Source organism: Phascolarctos cinereus, unplaced genomic scaffold (assembly GCF_003287225.1).
Source record: "Phascolarctos cinereus isolate Bilbo 61053 unplaced genomic scaffold, phaCin_HiC Scaffold_5;HRSCAF=322, whole genome shotgun sequence".
Taxonomy (NCBI): Eukaryota; Metazoa; Chordata; class Mammalia; order Diprotodontia; family Phascolarctidae; genus Phascolarctos; species Phascolarctos cinereus.
This window is the reverse complement of record NW_027555958.1, coordinates 387,812,030-387,824,604: the sequence shown is the minus strand read 5'-3', so window position 1 is coordinate 387,824,604 and position 12,575 is coordinate 387,812,030. Positions and strand designations below refer to the sequence as shown.

Sequence of the window (12,575 nt, the reverse complement as noted above, 5' to 3'; positions counted from 1 at the left end):
TCCTATAACTCTAAATATCTGGTATATAGCCTCTAAGCAGATCAAAATGGGGAAGATACTTCACTTTCTAAGAAATAAACTATGCCAATTACTCAATGTTATAATTAAAGAGAATAATGCAGTATACAATGTGATTTTTGCATAACACAAATAAATAAAGTTTCATTTACCTTTCCAGACACTTCTCCAAACACTTTAAATATACAATGTTCCAGCCAAAGTAGAATATTTCCTGATCCCTAAACATGTCTGGAAGGTTTCCATCCTCACTGCCTTTGCTCACAGTTATTTCCTCAGCCTGAACTACCCACCTAAGCTTTGTCCAATTTCTATACTTTCTTCAAGTTCTCCATAAACCTGCTTCCATTTACTAACTCCAGGAATTATCAACTTTTAGATTTGGAAATGAACTCAGATGCCATTTACTCCAACTTATAAAGGAATCTTGACCATAAAATTCTCACAAGCAGTCATCTACTCTCAGCATGAAGACTTCTAAAGAGAGGGAATACATGCTTTTTGAGTCACAATTCCTGTTTTTGATGCCTATAATTTTCTCTCTTAGTGCAATTTCAGATACTACCTTATATTAGAGTTCTTTGTGTAGCTGTCTCATGACTCCTATTATACTATAAACTTAAAGAAGGAAGAGAATCTATGTATTGCATTCTTTAAACCCTCCACTACTTAGGATATTGTCTTGAACAGAGTAGGAGCACAATAAATTATTCAATGACTACATAGATAATTTATTAAGCACATTCACTCTAACAATGCAATTAAGGGATGCATTGTTTGCATTCACTTTCTTATAACAATTTATTAAATAGCAGGACATTTGTATAGAATTAATGTTTTCTAGGACAGTTGACAAACCTGATTAGTTTTTATTTTCTAGTTTTTGTTTCCTGGTTTCATTTACACAAATAGACCTTAGAAAAATGAATCATGAGGACTTCCTTTTTATCAGGGTAAGCACTGTAAAATTTATCAATACACCAAGGGTCTATAATTTTGTCTGTGCGGAATAGGAAGCCAACATTGAAAACAACATGCCTATATATTGGGTTTTTGGAATACCCCTCTTTCCTGGTTCTTCTCTTATCAACCAGACCATTCCTTCTAAATATCCTTGGCTGGATCCTCATTCAGTTCATATCCTCTAACCATAGGTATCCCATAGGCTTTGGTCCTAGGTCTTCTTCTTTTCTTCCTCTATGCTCTGGGATTTAATTACTATCTCTCCATTAACAATCTCAAGTCTTCCTATCCTGTTCTAATTTCTTTGCTGGCCTCTAGTCTCCCATATCCACTGGCCTTCCAGACATCTAAAAATGGATGTCCAGTAAACATCTTAAACTCAAGATGTCAAAACCAAATCCATCTTTCCCCCTAACAAATTCTTCCAGAGAGCAACTCCAACTTCCCATCTCAGAATCATAAACCTGGTGTCATTTTTCTTCCTAACTCTCACCACTCCCTGCCCTATGTCCAATCGGTTGCCAAGGCCTGTCAATTTTACTTTTGTAACATCTTCCAAATATGAGGTCTTTTTTCCTTTGATTCCGACAACACCCTGGTACAGAACTTCATCATATTATTCTTGGACTACTGCAACAGCTTGCTGATGGGTCTGCTTTGTTTCAATTCTCTCCCACTCTCCATTCATCAATCAAAGCGATTTTTCTAAAGTACAGGTAAGATTATGTCTCACCCATAATCAGTAAACTCCAACGGCTCATTATCACCTCCTAGATCAAACATAAAATCCTCTCTTTGGCATTCAAAGCCCTTTATCACACACACACACACACACACACACACACACACACACACACACACACTCCTTTCCAGTCTTCTTATACCTTACAAGCCTTCAATTCAGGGACACTGACCTCTTTACTATTCCTTGAATAAGACACTCCATTTCTTGGCTCTAGGCATTTCTCTAGCCCTCTCCCACACCTAGAATTCTATCCTTCCTCAACTCTACCTACTGGCTACTTCAGCTTCCTTCAAGCCTCAACTAAAATCCCACCTTCTCCAGGGAGGCTTTCTCAATTCCTCTTAATTCTATTGCCTTCCCTCTTTTAATTATTCCCTATTTATCCTTTACATAGCTTGTTTGTACGCATTTGTTTACTTGTTTTCTCCCCCATTTGACTGTGAGTCCTTTGAGGACAGAGACTATCATTTGTACATGTTTATTGACTGATTGACCTGTAGATAATCTTAGAGACTTGCATGATATTTAGAAAAGTCTTAACTTGACCACAGTCATACAACTACTAAGTAGGACTGAAATCTAGGTCACCCTGACTCAAAGTCAAGAACTCTCTCTATTACAACATATTTGTTATTTTTAGACTTCACATCTTAAATTAGAAGCTTTTACCATTAAAAAAAAAACCTTTATCATATAACTAATATAGCCAGCTAAGTTGCTCAGTGTATAGACTACCAGCCCTGGAGTTATGAAGACCTCAGTTCAAATCTTGCCTCAGGCACTTACTAGCTGTGTGACCCTCAGCAAGTCACTTAACCCTGTTTGTTTCAGTTTCCTAATATCCAAAATGAGCTGGAGAAGAAAATGACAAACTACTCCAGTATCTTTGCTAAGAAAACCCCAATTGGGGTCAGTCAGACATAGCTGAAAACCACTTGATTCAATGACAACAACATAACTAATTTGTCAATTTCTATTGGACCCCTTTCCTGATTCTCATTTTGTCATGGGGGAGAAGATGAAAAAAAAAATCTACTTATTAGATTTTGATCTACTTATGGAAGTGACAAAAATACAGAGAATTAATACTCTCCTGTTGCTATATCCTTCCTCTTTATGATAAAAGTTAGTATCTAAAATACGCCATCATGGAGACTTCTTTAGCAGTCGTTCTCTGACTTGTTTTCCTGGTTTGTTCTTATCTTCTCTGACCTTGTGGGTAGAGACCCAAGTAGCAATTAAGAATGAATGAGAGCTTGTACTCTTGTACAAGGAGTGTACTTGTGTACAAGGCTTGTACTCTTGTGGAAGAGGTTATAGTCTTGTTTTTATGGTTTTTTTTAAAATCAGGTTTATATGAGACAATCAGGTCCATAAAAGATTACAAAATAATTGTATTACTTATTGATTGATTGATATGTTTCTATAGCTAATTAATTCTGACTCAGAAGTTTAGTATTTATAAGTAAGCTCAGAAAAGTAAGCGTAGCCAAAGTTTAATGCTATTTGATTCTGTATATGTTCTTTTTTGTCCCTGGGATGTCCTCTTCCATGTTTCTTCCCCTCTTTCTCTTCCCAGTGTTTACTCATCTTGAAAGGGAAATACAAATACCACTGCTTCCAGGAAATCTACTTTAATTTCCTTAGTTAAAAACAATATTTTCACCCTCAGTTCTTACATAACACTTTTCACCTGTGTATTATTTTTTTCTACATTATAACTAGTATATAATTGCTTTATAGCATTACATATTTTAATTCAAATAAACATTTATTTAGCCCCTGTTCTCTGTTGGACCATAGAGATACAAAAATAAAAAAAAGAGAGAGAAGAGGGTGTATTTAACACTGTCTCTGCCACTAAGCATAGTTTACATATTATATCAATCAGTCAGCAAGTATTTATTAAGCACTTACCCTGTAGGCACTGTAGTAAAGGCTGCAAAAAACATTATCCCTGCTCTCAAGGAACTCATTTTCTAATGATAGAGACAACATGCAAAACACACAAGTTCTGCCAAAATATTTGCATTACGAGTGTAAAGAAAGTAATCTCAGAGGAAAGGCAATAGCAGTGACAGGGGATGTGGGAGTGGGGAATGGGAATGACTGGGAAAAGCCTCTTGCATAGGGTGAGATTTGAGCACAATTTTTGAAGGCATTCAGGGAAGCAAGGAGGCAGAAGTGAGAAAGAAGAACATTTCAGACATGGGGAATACCCAGAAAAAAGGCATGGAGTCTAGAAATGGAGAGAGGAAGAGTAAATAGGACACTTTACACAGATTAGAGGGTACATGGAAGGAAATGGAGTATAAGAAGACTGGAAAGGTCAGAAAGGATCAGGTTGTGAATGGCTTTAAATGCCAAACAGCACATTTCTAATTTTCGTTTTGAGGTAATAGGGAGCCATTGGGGTTTATTGAGTAGGGAGGTGACAGCACCAGATCTACACTTTAGGAAACTCACTTTGGCAGTTGAGGATAGATTAGAATGGTGAAAGACTAGTGTCAGGGAGACTAAACAGAAGGCTATTTCAATAGAGTAGGCATGAGGTAATAGAAGTCTGGATCAGAGTGGACAATTAATCAATTGTCCCTTAAGTTTAATATATGTAAAGCACTTCACAATCTTTCAGCACTATACAAATATTTTGACTATTACTGAGATGAAAGCACATGACAAATTAAAATTTAGAATACTAAAGAATATTAAAGATGGAATAAATGGAAGGGCATGCAAATTTTGGAGAAAAATAGAAGAAATTCATATTACATGCCCTTAAATTGTCATATGTAAGAAGTATCTTTGATTCATATTAACTTAATACATAAGAGATCATAGGATGAAAACTAGAAGGGACCTCCCACCAACTAGATTACCCTCTCTTTCATACATGAAGAACTTGAGATGCAGGATTGTCTTCCAACGTCTCACAAAGATAGGAAGCATCAGAGAGGCAGGATTTTGACCTAAGTCTCTGTGATTTTGCATTCTCAATTAAAAACAGAGAATCCACAAGTATGTCATGGTAGATAGAGAACTGAACTCAAAGTCAAGAAGAATTGGGTTCAAGTTCATTTTCGAAGACACACTGTTTGTTTGACTATGAACAAGACACTCAGGCAAACTCTCTAAGATTATAATTTGAAGGACACTTACTTATTTGCATAAGTAGAGGAATTTTTCACACCAGAGATTCCTTTTACTCATGAAATAATAGGTCCAGAAAAAAATAAATGTAAATATTAAATTATTTTGATAAATAGATTTTTTTTAATATTTTCTTGTGTGTAATATTAGAAAGAATAGCATCAAATTGAGTATCACATGAATGAACCCTTGGCAGTAATATTGTAGAGAAGATTTGTGTATCAATTAAGAGGTTGGACTAGATGATCTTAGAGGTCTCTTCAAAACCTAACATTCCATGATATATAATTTTAAAGCTACATCAGGTACTTACCACACTATGGAATAAAAGCATAAGATTTTGCAAGTACAATTGTTATTTGGAAGCTATTATCTCTCCCACCACTACTGACACATGCATAACTCTTTTTCATCTTAAGTATTAGATATATCTTTGCTCTCACTTTCTGTTCTCTTTAGCTCCTCAATAATAAACTTAAATGCCAAATAACTGATTGCAGTTTTTTTGCCAAAATAAACATTAATAAAAGATTAGGAGACTAGGTTGTAGATTTCTGTCCCTTAGATATGTTTATTTACTATATTATTTCAAGTTAATTTAAGTAACATCATTGTCAAATTAGTTTACTTTGATATCAGTATTTCAGAGGCAAAGAACTGCTTGTTTGATCAACTGATTATTATCTAATCCACCAGTTACCATCTCCAAAAATGTCCTCATCAGGCTCTTAACATGGCCCTAACTTCTTGAGAGACATTCCAGAGTGGCATAAGGTCCAACAAGAGAACCATCCTAGCTAAATTCAGAGGCTTTTTACCAGGTTAGCCAAAGGGTACTAGGATTTTTTACCTTAATATTTCCTGAAGGCCATCTACAGGGTATTAGAGAAATTGTGACCTGGAACAGTAAGTAGTATCTAACCAAACAGAAATCAGAGGTCCTTGAACTATCTGAAATATCACCCCTTGCATGAAATGCTACTGTTCTGAAGTTTAGAAGATTTTTACATATCCACATGTCAAGGATTACCTTAGGAAAAAATGAATTTGGGTTGACATTTGTAAACACAGACAAAAAGTAAATAATGATAATATACTATTACAGATCAAAGAAAGATTCTAGTTCCCATATTTATGAGTATTGATTGTTTCGATGGGTCACATAAGCCACCAACTCTACCTTGCTAATTTCAACTGTTCCTGTAAAGCCTAGGTCAAAAGCTCTTTTCTATGCAGCTTTTTTAAAAAATCTTTCCTCCTTCTTCATAAACCATCATCCCACATTTCCACTCTGACCCTACCCCAACCCTTTCAGAAATGATCCCTTCCTCATGTGAACGAACCACTTTGTTAATCATTGTATTTTCCTATTATTTTCTCTTAATGGTTATCTGTTCACATTTCAAATCTCTTCTATTAAACCATTAGGTCTTGGAAACAGGAGTTTTGTATTCTTTGTATTCCCCACAGTATTTAGAGGAATATCTTGTACATAGTTGCCACTGAATACATATTGGATGAATGGATGGATGAATGCGCTGATTTTATATGGGCATTGATTAAAAACAAGACAGCAGTGTCAACTAGGTGATCACAAGGTTAATGTTGTAATCAAAATTAAAATGTGGCCGATTTTAATCTTTGCCCTATGATGAAGCATTTCACCTGTTCAAAGTCTGCTTGATTCCAGTTAGTTGTTTAAAAGGTTCCCAGGGTGCTGTTCTGCAAAGATCACATGAAGCATATCAATTCAAAGATACTAGTAAGCTCTCATTTATTCACAGAATAAAACATGTACATATTAACATAATATTGTATTCAACATCACTTTAAATATTATGAATTTGCATGGCATAATGGATAGAGTGCAGGACATAGAGTCAGGAAGGCCTGAGTTCCAATCCAGTCTTTGACACTTAGTAGCTGTGTGACTTTGGGCAAGTCATTTAACCTCTGCTTACCTCAGTTTCTTCTTTTGTAAAATGTGAATACTACTAACACCTACCTCCCAAGGTTAAGGATCAAGTGAAATAATATTTGCAAAGTGCTTTATAAAGCAATCCTAAAAATGCTATATAAGTGGTGGCTATTGTTATCATTAAGGAAGAATTTTGTAAAATTGAAAATTAATCACTGAAAATGTATGATTGAAAAGTTTTCCTGGGACAATTTCTTCTCTAGGTATGAAATGCAAGAAACAGCTCAGATTTATAGACTGTTTGAAAACTTTATCTCATGTGAGCATCACAGAGTAAATACTATTATTATACCTACTATGCAAATGAACTGAAGGTCTTATCTACAAGCTGTACAACAATTAAATATAGGGGGAAAAATTCAAACTCTGGATTCTCCTGATTAAGTCTTCTGCTTTCTCCATGCTTCTTTTTTTTGTTTCTATTATTACTTTTTAATTTACTTATTTTTAGTTTTCAACATTTACTTCCACAAGATTTTGAGTTCCAAATTTTCACCCCATCTTGCCCCTCTCTCCACCTCAAAATGGCATACATTCTGAATATCCCTTCCCCTAATCTGCCCTCCCTTCTATCTCTCCACCCTCTTCTCTTATCCCCTTCCCCTTCTATTTTCCTGTAAGGCAGGATAGATTTCTGTACCTCCTTTCCTGTATTTCTTATTTTCCAGTTGCTTGTGAAAACACTTTTTTTTAAACACATGTTTTTAAAATTTTCAGTTCCAAATTTTCTCCATTCCTCCCTCCTCACCCACCCTCATTGGAAAGGCAAGCAACTCAATATAGGTTATACATGTGCAGTTATGCAAAATACTTCCATAGTAGGCAAGTTGTGAAAAGCTAATTCTATTTCCCTTAAGCCTATCCTGCCCCCCCATTTATTCTATTATTTCTTTTGACCCTGTCCCTCCTCAGAAGTATTTGTTTCTGATTACCCCCTTTCCCAATCTGCCCTCCTCTCTATCATTCCCCTGCTCTCTTGTCCTCTTCTCCTCCTATTTTCCGGTAGGGTAAGACAAATTTCCATACCCAATTGAGTGTGTATGTTATTCTCTCCTTAAGCCAAATCCTATGAGAATAATATTCACTCATTCCCTTTCACCTTCCCCCACTTCCCCTCCACTGCAAGAGCCTTTTCTTTTCTGTTTTTGGTGAGATAATTTACCCCATTCTACCTCTTCCTTTCTCCTCCCAGTATAATTCCCTCTCACCCCTTAATTTTATTCTCCAGATATCACCCCTTCATCTTCAACTCACCCTGTGCCATCTATCTATCTATATCTATATCTATAAATACATATAATTTTTTCCCTCCAACTACCCTAATACTGACAAAGGTCTCATGAGTTATAAATATCACCTTTCCATGCAGGAATGTACACAGTTCAACCTTAACAAATCTCTCATCATTTCTCTTTCCTGTTTACCTCTTCATGAGTCTTTTATTTGAAAGTCAAATTTTCTATTCAGCTCTGGTCTTTTAATCAAGAATGCTTGAAAGTCCTCTATTTCACTGAATAGCCATTTTTTACCCTGAAGGATTATACTCAGTTTTGCTGGGTAGGTGATTCTTGGTTATAATCCCATCTCCTTTGCCTTCCAGAATATTATATTCCTTGCACTGTGGGCCTTTAATGTAGAAGTTACTAAATATTGTGTTATCCTGATTGTGTTTCCATAGAACTTGAATTGTTTCTTTCTGGCTGCTTGTAATATTTTCTCCTTGACCTGGGAACTCTGGAATTTGGCTCCTTTAGGGAACTCTTTTAGGAGAAGATCAGTGGATTCTTTCAATTTCTATTTTGTCCTCTGGTTCTAAAATATCAGGGCAGTTTTCCTTGATAATTTCTTGAAAGATGATGTCTAGGCTCTTTTTTTGATCACGGCTTTCAGATAGTCCAATAATTTTTAAATTATCTCTCCTGGATCTAATTTCCAGGTCAGTTGTTTTTTCCAGTGAGATATTTCACATTGTTTTCTAATTTTTCTTTCTTTTGGATTTGTTTTACAGTGTCTTGATTTCTTATAAAGTCCTCTTCCATGTGGCCAATTTTGCTTTTGGGGGCATTCTTCTCCTCATTGGCTTTTTGGGCCTTTTTTGCCATTTGGGTTAGGCTATTTTTTAAAGTGTTATTTTCTTCAGTATATTTTTGGGTCTCCTTCAGCAAGCTATTAACTTGTTTTTCATGATTTTCTTGCATCACTCTCATTTCTCTTCCCAATTTTTCCTCTACTTCTCTTACTTGCTTCTCAAAATCCTTTTTGAGCTCTTCCATGGCCTGGGACCAATCCATATTTTTCTTGGAGGCTTTGGATGTAGGAGCTTTGACTTTGTTGTCTTCTTTTGGTTGTATGTTTTGATCTTCTTTGTCACCAAAGAAAGGTTCTATAGTCTGACTTTGTGCAGTTTGCTCATGTTCCCAGCCAATTACTTAGCTTTTAAACTATTTGTTAAGGTAGGGGTCTGCTTCCAGTGTGGAGAATGTAATATTCCAAGCTTTAGGGGTTTGTACAGCTGTTTTCAGAGACACTTCTAGGGACCTGTAAATTTTCAGTTCTTCCAAGGTGTTATGATAAGGGGGCAAGGTGTTTACTCCTTTGCTGGCCTGTGCTCTGGGGTCTATGAGTGACCACAAGCACTCTTTTCTGTCTTGGAACTATGAGGAGGATTTTCTCTTTACTGCCTCTACAAGCTGTACCATGTCAGTGTTCCTCCTTGCCCCAGAACTGTCCCTCAGAACTGTGACCCAGATCCAAGCACAGGTAAAGCAAGAGATTCCTGCCTCAGCACTGGCAAAGAGATTCCTGCAATCCCCCTCTGATCAGCCACCCGATTCCCCCTCAGTCTGTGGGCCATGCTGGGGAACTGGGGCTGAGACCTAGCTTTTCTCTCATGGCAGAAACAGACTTTTCCTACTGACCTTCTAAGTTGTCTATGGCATTTGTGGGTTGAGAAGTCTGGAATCCACCACAGCTGCCTGTGATGCAGTCCTCTGAGGCCTGGTCCAGGTTCACTGCGGTCTGCTTGCCCAAAACCATGCTCTTCTTCCAGCCTAGAGACAATATACCTTTCTGATCAACCATCTAGGTTGTCTTGGGCTGGAAATTTATTTCACTCTGTCTTTTTGTGGGTTCTGCTGCTGAGGAATTTGTTTAGAGCCATTTTTTATAGGTATTTGGAGGGGTTTGGGAGAGAGCTCAAGCAAGTCACTGCTTTCACTCTGCCATCTTGGCTCCACCCCCTCTCCATCCTTCTTAACAAAGCAACAAATTAACTTCCTATAGACATTAACTGACTTTTACTCTCCCTTTCTAGTTTATTTCTTGAAATAAGGAGAAAGAAAGGAAGGGGGGAAATGGGTCATAGAAATAATGACATACTACCTAATTAGGTGTAGTTTCCCTGAAGCTCCATAGAATGGGCATAATAAAGTTCTGAAAAAGGATCCCTACCATGCCTTTATTCTCAAATAGCTTAAATACTTTTATTGCTTTTCATAAATCACCAAGACAGAAATTCTGAACTTTACAAAGAAACATAACAAGCCTAGATGTCTTCAACGTACTGCCACTAGATGGAGGTATTAAACTGTTTTCTAAGTCTTCAATGACAAAAAATTCAACAGTAAAGATGAAGAGTACAGTAGAGGGCCCAATTTTTTCCAACCAGGATTTTAAACAGGAATCATTTCCTAAGAAATATAATGGAAGCAAAAGCAGGAAAGCTTAGATATAAAAGCATTTTCTGCATACTTTGAAAAAAATACTGCTTCCATAGCTTTTTCTCCTTTAATCAACATGTCTCTCTCTTAATGGTCCACCAACAGAACATTTAATGTACAGGGCTGAAGGGCAGGAAGCATTTCATATCCTTATACCTTACATTATATCAATAATCCACATGCCTATAAACCAATATACAATCATCACCAATGAAATGATTTTCCTGCATTATTTATGAAAACATAAGCGTTAGTTATCCCTTTATTTCTTCCCTGCATGTACATACACACACACACAAACACACATACACACAATGTTCAATTGCTGGACTTTAAGTAAATTATACTAAATAAATAAGGTCAGTTTAAACTCAAAGGTTTAACCAAAAACAAATGAATTGGCCAGGAAACGATATTGGGAAGAACACACCCGGGTTGTTGGCTATTCTTCCTAATGCTCTACCACCAGACTCAAATAGTGAAAAGAAAACTGGAGTTAGAAGATCTGGGATTTAAGTCAGGTATTTACCCTTTATTAATAAGGTAAACTTTGGCAAAGCACATGCCTCCCTGAACCTAATTTGCCTCATTCAATTTTATTCATGTGCATGTTCACAAATATATTTCAAAATCACTCTATTAAATTTCTTGAAATTGTTTAACCTAAGTCTAATTAAGGTTTACCTTATCTGTGCAAAAGATGTTCTTACTTTTCCTTGGCTTCTTAATGATTTTTTGCAACAGTTTCAAAATTTACGTTGATTTCTAGGTTCTAAGTAGCAAAATATTTGAGCTAAAATGTGATTAGGTGCATTCTCTCTCACTTATTCTATGTATGTCTGCCTTTGTCTCTCAGTAACATCAAACTTCACAAGTTTTAATTTGTGACCCTTTTGTCCTCTCATGTGATCATGGTTTTCTAAATTTAAGGAAAATTAATTTCTGGTCCAAATCTTCAAGGTCATCTTATCTTGCCTTGTTTTGTTGCCTCAATTCCAGGAAAAAAAATTCTACATCTCTTATTTTCCTTCCTGGTACTCGTCTCCCAGATGACAAATACCCTACAAATAATAATTCTTAGAGAAAAATATATATGACAAATTTGCAACATAACTGAGTATTGTAAATTCTCCTTATGTCTGTTTACATTATACATTTTGTGCATTTTCTGAAAAAATATAATTAGAAATTGGCTTGTCAATAAGAAAACTTCTGGGCACCTTTCCTATGTTTTCAGTTTGTCTATTTTCAGGTTATGCAAATTAATATCATGTTAAATTATGTGAAAACTAATGAATAAGTTATCTCTCAAAGTGGTAGGATGAATGTAGTACAATATATTACAAACCCCCAAACATGAGATTTTTTTAATAATTATCTACTTCTTTCATTACTATTGGTTATTGAAAGTTGATTATATATGCTTTCTACTGACTTGCTCAGGGACAATCCTTTATTCTTCTTTGTATTTTTCTGTGAACACAGGAAAATGCTGTCTACAAAGCTGATATTTATTGAATCTCTGAAGTAATAATACAAATATATGCAAAATAAATGTTTTGTTAAATGTGCACATTATATAATATTTCTACATATTATGGTATGATATACCATAAATGACATTTACAACAAATTTTTGTTATAAATATCAAAAACACAAATATTGAATTACTAGAACAATCATTCAGTGGTTATCAAGTGCCTACTATATGTCTGTCATTGCGTTAAGTGCTAGATGCCCCATGTATCTAATACTCAAGCTTTTGCTATATGACACTATCAAAACACCTTGATATCCAATGAAAGAGTTGTAAAATATTGGCCCAAAATCAAGATCCACCCATTTTCTACTTTAGTTCATGGTGTTTTTGTGTGTATAACCTCTTAGTTTAAATATCCAGAGAAGTGATGAACATGGAGTGTTTAAAACAAAAGTCTCTAATTGCTTGGCAGGGAATAATATTCTCACACTGCTGTTCCTATCTGTTAGATCATCTAACTC

The 12,575-nt window shown here is 35.7% G+C and overlaps 1 protein-coding gene across 2 annotated transcripts in view; it reads right to left on the bottom strand.

Annotated features, from left to right (window-relative positions):
- Window positions 1–12,575, bottom strand: part of KCNT2 (potassium sodium-activated channel subfamily T member 2) — a 512,407-nt gene that overhangs the window by 120,260 nt on the left and 379,572 nt on the right. The window lies entirely within an intron of this gene.